Genomic DNA, 11,607 nt, shown 5'->3' on the forward strand with positions numbered 1-11,607 from the left:
TGGAGAAGAGAGGCTTGTTGCAGCCGTCCTCCTGCTGGCTGTGGGGGAAGAAGAGCGCTGTGGGGTGGAGTGGACCTGGCACGCCAAGGGGACTCTGCCGGAGCTTCGGGAGCCTAAAGTCGGGCAGAGAAGCGCGGGGCGGAGCGGGTGGCGGCGTCGGGCTGCCCCGCCTCTTCTACCCCGCCGGGACCAGCGGGGTTGAGCGCGAAGAACTACGCCGCAGGTGGAAGGGAGGCTGCCGCCGCCGCCGCCGCCTTTCTCCCCGCGAGGGAGGCCTCTCTGTGCCGTCCGGGAAGATGCTTTTGGAGGAAAGAGGCCGGTCGCCTGACTTCTCTTGCTTCGCTGCGTGGCGTTGCAAGCCGTAGGGGCTGGAAAAATAGGGGAAGGTCGCCTTTTTCCTTGCTCGCGGGTGGCGAATAGCGCGCGCCTTGCTACGAGCAGAAGGCGAAGGAGCGACGTTCCCGAGCTGCACTTTTGTGAGGGACAAGATTTCCCGGGAGCTTGTGTGGCTGCGAGGGGTGGCGGGAGACGGAGCTCGGGTGCCCTCCTCTTTCGAAAACTAACTTCTGGTTGATCTGGAGAGAAGAGGAAACATCATCGTTTTACCTCCCTTCTCTCTCTTAACTTAGGACCTAAATAGCAACTGTGGATGGCAAACAGGGAGAGGTATTGGCAAAGGGATGAAACACATCATGTCCCCTTCCTGAATACTGTAGTAGATCAAGCGGGAAGGCTCGAAATGACTAACCTTAAGTTTGTTTTGTTGTTGTTACAGCGGTGGAAATGGCAGGCTCTTATTGTACTTACAAGTTCTGGAAGTGGTGGCATAACGGGAGTGAGCTGTACAGGTGCAGCGACAGGTATAGAGGGAAAAGGAGCAAACTGCTACCTTTCTTTTTTTGAGAGGGGTCCATAGGAGCGGAATCAGGTTAATCAGCTGTGCTTGGTAGTTGCTTATGGCCCAATCCTATGTGTTTACTGGGATGCCCCACTGAATTAGCTATAGAGTTTACTCCAAAATAAGTGCACGGAGAATTTGAACTCTTGTGATGGGAAGTTAGTAGTTTTTCTTAGCAGAGATTGTTTGCTAATGCAGCAGGTGGGCTTATGTGCAGCAAGAGGAGCTGACAGGGCTGCTACAAGTGCATATGAAATGCCTCTTTTGTATGTAAGCAAGCAATTCTGTATTTTAGGGTTTTAAAAAGAAGCCATCTTGTTGGCTGAAGTGTATGGAAAATCTCTCTAGCGTTACCTTTGACTTTAATTGTACAGCTGCAGTTGTTTGGTTGTTTGGGTCTGTGTTATGCTTGTAAAGAGGAGTAAATGTTTCTGAAGTTCAAAATGCAGCTTAAGCTGTTTTGTGCTCCCCCAGTCCCTCAGAGATCAAGGCGAATCTTTTTCTTTTTTTAAAAAAACACCCTCTTAGCGTTAAGGAGAACTTTAATACCACTTCATGTCATTGTTGACCTTGGAAGCCAGTTCTAATGGGTTTTCAGCCCTCAGAGGCCTCTCAAATTCATTATTCACATAGAGGGTTTACAGTCTGCCCTTGGGAAAGCATAGAAATATGCTTTTGAACCATTTGCCCGTCTTGACATGGTAGAACAGCTCACCCCGCCCACAAACTACATTAAAGGGGGACATACTAAGAACAATCTTCTAGCAAATAATGTACTCTCAATTCTTTTTTCCAGTCCATCTATGTTAAAGATTATTTAATGAAGGCTTTTGCAGTATACAGATACAACTCTGTCATCCACTGCTTGATTCAGCAGCATGAAGATATTGTTTGTATTTGGGGAGCACGCTACATTGGTTACTGCACCAACAAGGTGCTTCGCTTTTGGCCAGTGAAATGCATGGCTTTTCCTAGAAAAGTGTGCAGTAAGTTGAGTGCTTCCTGAGAAGTTTGACCGAGCCCAAAATATGTTTATGGCATCAAGGTTTGTTTGTTTTTAAGTACTGATAAGTTGTATTGTTTTACATGATAATGTAGTTGGGCACACTTCAGAAGTTGCGCAGTCCAAACCTCTTCACATCAACATACTGTTTCCCCAAATGCCCAGTGTTCTTGGTGCAAAGCAGAAAGGGGTGCCTTGGTCTACTTGATTAAGCACAGTTAATAAGACAGCTTAGCAGCATTCTAGCCATTCGTATAAATACTAATTACTCTTTTGCAGAAAACAGTGGTTATCTATTCTGCATGTGCATACACAAACTTGGTGCTCATAGAACTTTAATGCAATACGACCATTATAGAGTTTGAGGATGCCATTACATACTGACCAAACTTCAGAAGACTTTCTCTCCCCCTCAGAAGTGTTGACATTTAATTGACCTTTGAAGGCTCATTCTGTTAATCATACTCAAAGCACTAAAGCTATGGTCCACTGATCTGGTGTTCTTCCATTTAGCCGTGTTCAGCAGCATAATTGCTACTTATTGAGCAAGAGTTTCTTTTCTTTTCTGAAAATGAGAGAGGCTTGCTTTGCCTCAGGCAGGGCACTTGTAGAGTTCTGATTCCAAACTGCTTTCCTGTCATTAGTTGGAGGGTGTGGCTTCTAGTTAGGAAAGCAATGGAAATTCTTGCCTGCTTAAACTGCTTTTTTATGCTTCCTGAAGCAGTTTGCAAATGGGTAGATGGATAACCTTGAAAACTTGAATGTCCTCTGCCTTGCATAAATTGAAGCATGTGTTCTAAAAATGACCCATGATCTGTAATCTCTCAGATTTTATTTTCCTGGGACACTTAGTATTACATTTTTGAAGCAGGTTAACACCCTAAGTAAAAACAATGCGGTTGTGGGGGGGAATGTTTATGTTAAACGTTCAAACTATAAATATATTTAAAGAACTAATACATACCGAGCACATGCATCTTCAACTTTTTCCTCAAGACTTGCCAAAAACCATATTAATAATCATAGATCATTTTTGTGTGCAGGGCAGTTACTGAGCAGTTAACTTGGCATTAGTTGTATTACAGAGGCAGAACTTTTCTCTGAAGTGCCAGCCTTTGCTTTGTGTTTGAACGTATTGGAGTTTGTGTGTTTCTCATTTGAGAATGGAGCTTGTTTTCTGTATGTGTCTGTTTTGTGTGCTTTTTATTTACTGGAATCTTTAAAAAAATACACTAGCCACTAGGCTGGTTTATTAAGTGACATAACGCTTGTAGATATGATTCCTTGTTAATTTGCCAGTGCAGCTGAAAACAGAAGAGGCTGGTTTTATATGAATAGATTAATGACACCTTAGGGAAGGAGAGGTTGGATTTCTCCGTAATTTTGCTCATACAAACCAAACCCACAAATATAGAGGGTGGAGATGAGCTTGGAGACAGTTCCCAAACTGTAGATTTGTTTGGCGTTGCTGGCACTCTACCCAGGCCCCAGGGTAATAATTTAGTGTCAACATGTACATACAGAGTTACAGGCTTATGGTACCAAGGTGATAGATGTCTTTGAAATACCTTTACCATCTGATCATATAACTTAAAGCACCAACACATAAATGCATAGGATGGTCATTAGTGTAATCAAGAAGGTTAAGGGTCTAGGTCTCAGTTATGGAACTCTGCATTTGTGGGCCTTTCAGTATTAGCTGGGCTGCTAATATTGGCACGAAACTTGCTCTCATATCAGTAGTTTAAGTGAAGTATGCATAACGACCTCAGACTTCACACAGTGCTTCAAAGGCAGTGCTGCTAACTTTAAGCCATAAAATAAGGATTTCCACATCCTGCTTGAGGTACAATCTCTGACTGAGCCATGCAGCGCCAGCAGTTAGAAGTGTAGATTCTACCACTGCAATGGATATTGAGTTCCCCCACTTGGCCAGCTTCTCATTCTTTAATAGTACTTGCCTGGATTTTTGTTCAGATACTTGTATTCTGTCTCCTTCAAGACCATTGTGTTTCGGCCATGTTTAGTTATTGTTGCATCCGTGAGGATGGGCTTATGCCAATTGACAGCCACTTCAGCATTGATGTGGAGCTATTGCTGCAATGAGGTTTTGAGCATTAGGGGTGCTAGATAATACCAGATTTGAGGTGTAATATAAAATTGGTCATAGGCTCCCTGGTTAGAGTACTAGTAAGCTGAACAGGATGATAGTGTACAGCATACATAATTAACTAAGGGAACTTGCACAGTCCTTTTTTTCCATTAAAACTTGCTTTCTCCTGTCTGTAACTTGAGGAGCAGGTTTACCATTAATACAGGAAAAGAAATCTGTTGGATTATTCAAAGTCTATAAAAATAAGCTTTCAAGAGTTTTATATATTTGAAATACCTGTTCATTTGTTATATTGTATATGGTGTGGACCACATTTGGTACCCCAGGATTCCTAATATGGCCTATGAAACCAATTTTCTCAAGTCATGTATACTCATCTGACATCAGGTATGACATAGGTAAAGCTGCAGCTGCTAAGGAACAGTTGGGAGCCTTGAGAATACTCTCCCTATTGCTTCTTTTCAAATGTGGCTTGAATTTGGCACACTTTAAATTTGGTGCCACTTAAACTTGAAGTAATTAGGGATGCGGGTGGCACTGTGGGTTAAACCACAGAGCCTAGAGCTTGCCGATCAGAAGGTCGGCGGTTCGAATCCCCGCGACGGGGTGAGCTCCAGTTGCTCAGTTGTTGCTCCTGCCAACCTAGCAGTTCGAAAGCACGCCAGAGCGCAAGTAGATAAATAGGTACCGCTCTGGTGGGAAGGTAAATGGCGTTTCCATGTGCTGCTCTGGTTCGCCAGAAGCGTCTTAGTCATGCTGGCCACATGACCTGGAAGCTGTACACCGGCTCCCTCGGCCAGTAAAGCGAGATGAGCGCCACAACGCCAAAGTTGTCTGCGTCCCTTTACCTTTAAAGTTGAAGTTGATGCTGAATGCAAGATGTTTGGCCTGGAGTGGTCACACATGGGAGCTCCCTAAAGGATCCAGTCTTACAGCACAGCTTGCATATGGCACCAAATTACAAATGACTCTGAATGCAAGCCGTGCTTGCAACGGAAGAATTAGGGCTCCTGTCATTTTGCTAGCATGGCTTTCAGTTGGTGCTGTTTACATTTGGTCCCGAATGCAGGCTGCGTTGCTTTGGCTGGGGCCATCTCATGTCATAGGATGTTGGGTGGTTGACATGGTAGGTTGTCCCTCCCAGCTGTCAAACGTGGCATGAGGACTACTGGCCCACAGACCAAACAAGGTTCTTCAGCCCAGGTAAAGTTCTGGAGACATAGAACTTACTTAACTAAATAGTGTGAAATTTTAATCTGCCCTAAGCTAGCAGTTATTTCTCTTTGGACCTGGGTATGTATCATATGTGGCCACTTTAGATCTTCCCATGTTCCATTCAAATAAAGGGACATGAGTACTGTGAAAACACATCATTCTGTGCTTTGATGTGTTACAAAGGAATGTCTGTTGTGCCTGGATGGGTGGGTGGGTGGGTAATTAACTGGTGGAAGTTTGTGTTGTAGTAATAGCTGCAGTCCCTGCTAGAACATTTTTATAAAGCCCTGTTCATCTAGATCAGCAAATATTGAGCTGTGAGGCTGGCTCTCCTAAGGAGGTATGGATAATTCTATGGAGAGGTACATGAACCTCATGCGTGTATTGATAAGAGTACATTGTTAGAAGCTGTTCGATAGTAGATGGGATGCTCTAGACCAGTAATTCCAACACGCACAGAGGCTTGTGACTAATGAATTTATTATGGCATAAGCAATCATGGACAAGAGCCCATTTCATCAGATGTGTTCATGTTCGGACACTTGCACCCCCCCCAAAAAAAACACCCTGGATGGTAGTATTTGTTTTGTAGCATTCCTTCCTGTTCACCTGATCTTCTTACTTTAGCTTTTATATTACTGCCTTGGAGTATAATAGAGGAATGGGCATTGCAAGCCAAACCATCTGCTTTTGCTTGTCCTGTGTTTCTGGAGGTGGCAATGGATGTGTTCCAAAAGTGCAGTCCTACACAGCTATTAAGAAATAAGCCTTATTTAGTACAAGGGGACTTGCTCCTGGGTAAATGTATATCAAATTGCAGCCTAATATACCTTCTGTAGAAAAAGTTGGCAGATAAACCTTTTCTCCTTCACAGTGTAAGAATATTGGAATTCATCCTGCCGGGCAGTAGATGCATTTCAACAGCTAACACATTTTTTTTTAACACAAAGTTATGTTTATGGCTGAACATCTGTGGGGTTTTTTGCATGTTGATATTTATTTATTTTTTTAAAATAATATTTATTAAAGTTTCAAAAAATTACAAAAGTAAAAAAGAAGAGAAAAGAAAACACAGAAAAATAGAAAAAATTTAAAAACAAATCAATCTTTCCATAACTTATCTTTCATTTGCTTGTTTCCTTGACCTCCTCACACCTCCCTTTTTTGTATTCTAGTTCAATTAACTATTTCAGCAAATACTTTCCATCTTTGTTTTTATCTTAATACTTTATCTTAATATAATATAACTTTACATTCTCACCAATTAACAATCCATTTTTACGATATTTAAGCATGGCTAAAATGCTTTCCCATCTAATATAAAGCAAGAGTTAATTCTGAATTGCACTGAGGAAAAGGTATAATATTAACAGAACTTGAAGTGCATGACCTTGAGAATATAATAATGTCAGTGTTCCAGTTGGTAGGTCACATTTTTGGTTAATTAACCATGAGAATGTCCAGGTTTGTTGGCCATAGGTTGCTGCTCCTCTCATAGCTTATCCCATGTAATATACTGAGTTCTACCTGTGAAGAGAAACACTCCTAAGTTTACTGACTTTTCTAAAAACAAAAAAATAATCCTATAATATAATACTTTTAAGTGGGAAAAACTTTCTTACATCTCATGTGGGGCCATAAATTGCATTGTACAATAAATAAATAAACTCTTAAATTTTGGGGACTTCAGTTGAAGTAAGTTATCCCCAAGGAATTAGTTGTTGGCTCAGTATGTTAAGAGCTGATGATTTGCTGCCAGACAAAATGTTATGTGATCCACAGTGTAGATTTATTATATTGTCAAAATTATATAGTTGTTGCATTTGTTTGTACTGGCAATCTTCTCTGAAGAACCTTGAGGACCAGAACATTCATTACTGTCAAGTGGTCTTAATATCCTAAATCTGTTCAAGTTTACTCAGAAGTAAGTTCCATTCTATTTGGTGGGGTTTACTCCCAACAAAGTGTGAACAGGATCAAACTCTTAAGAAAACTAGCAACTACTGTGGTTCATTAAGTATTTCCATACTTAGTTAGAGAGCTCCTATTTTATAATGCTAAACACCAAAGAAACCTGAAGTGCAATCTACACATGTCCCAGTTGATAATTTGGTATAAAAGTCTTAAATGCAGGATTTGAATTGATGCTGAACAGGTGCAACACATTTATTGCAAGGGAGTTCTATTTAATGCAGGCGTTTATTGGTGCTTTTCTGGAGTTTCTTTGGTAATTTCAGGAAATGTGTTTTATGCAGAAAGAGGCAGCGTTCTGGTCCCCATTTCAGTAAATAAGTCAGGAACAAATGAAATACGAGTTTTTTTGTGAACTATGGTTTGCAAATAAGGACCCAGCCTCTTTTGTCTTTCTTCCTTTCCTTTCATTGGTGATATTAACCATGGTTTACTAATTTTATTCAAAGGCAGATTACAGCTGGTATGTCCACACACTCACTTGGTAATAGAACACCACTATATACATAATAAAGGTTGGGTTTTTTTACTTTGAGCAGCAGACATGCACATGATTTCACAAACTGCTTTTATGGCTCTCTGGAATTTCAAAAGCAAGTTTCTCTATGAGGTGGTGATCGCTCTTCAAGAAATGCAAGACCAAAGCCGGGTTAGGGGTGCAAAATTCTGAACATTATAGTTGCAGACCATTTTAATTGCAAAGATTAATGCAGAGAAATATGATTTTAAAAACTAATCCAAATTAAACAGCTTTAAAATGCAGTAAAGACTTGTTTCAAGATGCTCAGGGGTCTGATTATGGCTTAATTATTTGATAATAAAAGTTGCAAAATAAAGTGTCATAAAATAAGTGCATAATATCCATTAACTCTGCTTCTTGGTGTTAATGGTACTTCTGTAAATTTGTGTGAATCACCTATAATTGCATATAACATGCAGTTTTGGATAGTGAATGCATTAGCCACCGTGAGCTGAAGTGAATATTAGATGACTGACAGCTTGACAGAATTGGAAGTGGGTCATGCAATATAATCTTAAGCTTAGAATACCCTTCTTAACCAGAGCTTAACTGAGTTTTGTGAGCTTTCCTGCCATTTATTAAACTCGATTCAACAGTGGTATAGGAAAAAAAAATCTTCCAGTCACAGGATCTTCTTCAATTAAATGTTGAATATGTAATGAAAATTTTGCTGTTCTTTTTCTTAATTTCTAGGGGCAAGTGCAGCATTCCACAGATATGTGGTCATGTGATAGCAATTCAAATGAAAAGCGTGGGTTCTGGCAAGTAAAGCTTTTATACCTCTAGCATCCAAGTATTTCTCAAATAGATTAACTAATTTTGCTTACGTAATAAAGAATGGATTTTGATAAATGTAATCCATGTGTACCTTTCTCGGGAGCAAAGTTTGCAAGCATTTGGGTTACCATGATAAGGCAACACTATTCACTGATGCCCCAGCCATATTCTTGGTAGCTTGGTTGCACTGCCGATCAGTTAATATTTGAACTCAGTATTTCCTAAAATTACTCTTAAAGAGTGCTGTTGAATAGTGAAATTAACTTAATTTGGGGAGTGGGTTAGGGTGATTATTATTATTATTTATACCCCTGCCTATCTGGCAGTGTTTTCCCAGCCACTCTGAGTTGCTCCCAACAGAATAATAATAATAATAATAAAGCGATAAAACATCAAACATTAAAAACTTCTCTAAACAGGAAATATTTTAGTAGTTAGCAAATTCAAACAGAACTCAACACACACAGCAATGCAGGAGAATACTGAACACTGTAATACCATTGTCCTGCATTAACGGGGCCCCTAATTATACTGTGAAAACTAAGCAGTTTAGATATGACCTTGCTTTGACTTTGATACAGATATAATCTATTTGATGTCTGAGAGGGGGCCATACATATGGAAAGTGAAATGCTGTATTGTTGACACATTGTCCTTCATCTAATGAATTCAAACAACCAAGAACTTGTATTCTTTCAACAAATTAGAGAGATAATATACCTGCAGAATGAGAAGCTAATCTTTACTTTGTGACAAAGCATAATTAAACTAAAATAACTTGCCTCTACAATGACTGACCTGGGCAGAGTGTCAAAGCATGTGGTGTGTATATTCACTGTCTCTTTGTGCTTTGTGAAACTTCAGTATTTGCACCTGATCCCTTCTACTCTTTGAGCACTACCTAATGTAGGAATGCCACGTTTGTACCTGTCTGCAGTGTGTAGGCCCGCAAACATTCTGTTTGTAACACACTGAACTGGGCACTACGGCATGAATTCAAAGCTATGTTTGAAATCTTTTCTAAGCTAGATAGAGTGAGGGAAAGTTGATCCTTGTCTGGAGTGGTATAGGGATGCCAACTGCTAAGAATTCCTGGAATGCACAGCACTGAAAGTTTGCTTTGTTCCCTTGGTGACTTGACCCATTGAGAAAATGTGGTTCCCTAGGAGGTTTTAATAGCTTAAACTTTAGTAGTGAATAAAAGGAACCAACTCCCATATGATCTTAGCTTGTTTTCACCTGCTGTCTGAAAAATGATTTTTCTTAACCTTTGTGTGGAATAACCCAACCTTGTACTTTTGAAAGAATGATTTGTGTGAGTTTTTCACATTTATCAGTTATAATCCTACAAGTTCCTGCATTCCAAATAACCACAATGCTCTCACAAGCCAGGTTTCTTTTAAGTCTCATTGGGAATATTTTAGGTATGGGTCACTGACCTGTCTTCATTTTAACCAACTGATTTACAATAATTGCCTGGAAAAACACAAGTGAATATCACTTTGCTGTGTGAGTAGTTTTGTTTTCTAACTGTTCTTGCCTTGTGTCCTTGTAGCCAGGTGGGCAGCTGAGTAGAGTTTACGGTTATAACAAGCTAGGATTAAGGTAGGATAATATGTTCAGATGTTACAAGAAACCATGGTTAATGCAAGATGAGATCCACAAACCATGGTTTCAGATTGTGCTTTGTTGGCTACAGAAAAAAAGAAGAGTTAGTTGACTGTGGACATTCAGATAATCCATGCAGATAATCTGACATACACATAATCCATATCTGAGCATTGCACCCAAACACAATGCATAAGTCTCCACTATTTTGTCATGAAAAAGCAAGTAAATCCTTCATCATTAACTCTGGAATTCGCATGACTTGGAAGCGGGTAGCATGCAGCACCTGTGTTTTCATTTCTTCTTTGCAAACAAAGCAGATTAGGTGAGTTGAGAAACTAGTTTTATTAAGATAAACGTAATCCTGTAATATTTCCCCTCTGTGACTTGTGGTCAGGTCTTTCCATGAAGCGTGCTATAAACTTCCTTTTCTCTGACAAAGCAAACAACAGGGTTGAATAAAAAGCACACAGGTCATCTTGAGTAATGTGACTTTACTCACTTGGTTTTAAAGCAGGGGTAAGCAACATGGCTGAGCTCCAGATGTTGTTGGACCACAGCTGTCACCAGCCCCCTTGTGCTATTGCAGTGACTGCCTTGATGTGGTGGTTAAGAATGTGAACTGGGAAATCTAGTTCAAATGTCTCCTTGGTTAGGAACTTGTTACGTAGCCTTACACAGATCACTTTTTGACTTTTGGTCTGTAATATGAAGAGAGCACAGGCCTATTGCACAGGCCTCTTCTAAAGTTGATGAGTGAACATTGAACACTCAGGACTAGCATTATATAAAACAAAACATATCGATGTCCTTAAGAAACCACAGGAGGTGATGCAGTAGTAACTGTAAAATCATTCTGTCCAGCGTTAATGTTTTTCTTCTTACAACTTTTAATTTTGTTGGAAGGAACAGATTTACAGGTTGGACAGTCTATAAACAGTATTAGCTCAAATACTGCCTTTCTTCTTCTTTTGTGCTGGTTACAAATGTGAAAACTGCCTGCATGTAGTAACCGTTAAGGGCAGGGTTTACCAAACGAGTCCTGTTAATGGAAGCTGTGTGCAAGAAGTTGCCTGATGGGGTTTCCGTCCTCCCTCTGTGTGCCCCCACCTCCCAAAAAATAGGCTTGGGGGATCAGGAGAACCACAGAATGACGCAGGGGGAGGAGAGGGACAGTTGTTCTGCCTGACAAACTGTTCAACGTGCCATTGAGTTCTTCCCTAAATCTATAACTCCTAAGGTATTTGGGTGCACCTGCCTGTTACATAACCTTTGATTACTACCAGATCTTCATAAAATAGAAAAGAAAAGCTTTGCAGTCTCTTGCAGCAGTCTTCCTCCAGGAGGAGAGTTGGGAACAGTCACCTTAGTCAGCTTGCCTGGATCTAGTTGTAGGTTAATGATAAAGCAAAACAACTAAGGAATGTATATTGCTGTTGACAGTGAGCGACTGTAAACATCCTCGACTGGAAGCTGTGAAGCTGCAGATGGGGCTTTCAGTC

This window comes from Podarcis melisellensis, assembly GCF_964234715.1.
Source record: "Podarcis melisellensis genome assembly, chromosome: 3".
In the NCBI taxonomy this organism is placed as follows: Eukaryota; Metazoa; Chordata; class Lepidosauria; order Squamata; family Lacertidae; genus Podarcis; species Podarcis melisellensis.